Here is an 800-nt window from a genome sequence, read left to right on the forward strand (position 1 = left end):
TGAAACTACACTTATGTTACTACCCACTATGAAAGTAGTAACATAGACTAGTAATGTATGCTTGTTACTAGTCTAAATTACTTTCCACTATGACTAGCCTAGACCGGTGTCGAAAGTATCGCTCTGCATGCACCAGATTTGGAACAAAATAGTTGAGCATCCATATCATATGCCCATCTCACCTCATGCTACGAATCACCTCACGGTCGAAAACAGAACAACCATGCTTCGACTTCTTGTTCTTTTGCATCATCAACATCAAAGCAATGTCCTCCTCTTTGTTTATGTCATATTCCTCTTCGGATGAGGAATCATCTCACAGAGAGGATTCATCAGACAAGCTCATCTACAATAAAATATTTTCATTACAAACTACTCCTATCTCGCAACAACAAAACTGAGAAAAAAAACTTACCCGAGCTTTCCCTCGAACACATAGTGTGCATGAAGCAGGATTACCCCATGATTGCTCGTCGCAGCCGAGGTGGTCGCCGCATAGGGGTAGGAACTACGTTGGGATGGCCTCGTTGAGGCCGCGAAGGCCGAGGTTGCGGCAAAAGCCGATGTTGCCGCGTCGTCCAAGAGCTTCGAAGGAGCAGCGGCTCGGCTCGATCGCGGAGGTCCAGTGGTCAGCAGTGGTGCTACAGCGGCCACAAGCCGACCTCAACAACCAACACAGGCACTATTGCATCCATTACGGGTAGCGAAGGGGCGGTGATTGGCCACAAGGCTCTAGCGGCGGGGTCGGGCTGCCAAGTCGGGGCTTACCTGCAGAGCGACGGCATTGAGCCATTGACGTT

This window comes from Triticum dicoccoides, chromosome 6A, assembly GCF_002162155.2.
Source record: "Triticum dicoccoides isolate Atlit2015 ecotype Zavitan chromosome 6A, WEW_v2.0, whole genome shotgun sequence".
NCBI classification, from domain to species: Eukaryota; Viridiplantae; Streptophyta; class Magnoliopsida; order Poales; family Poaceae; genus Triticum; species Triticum dicoccoides.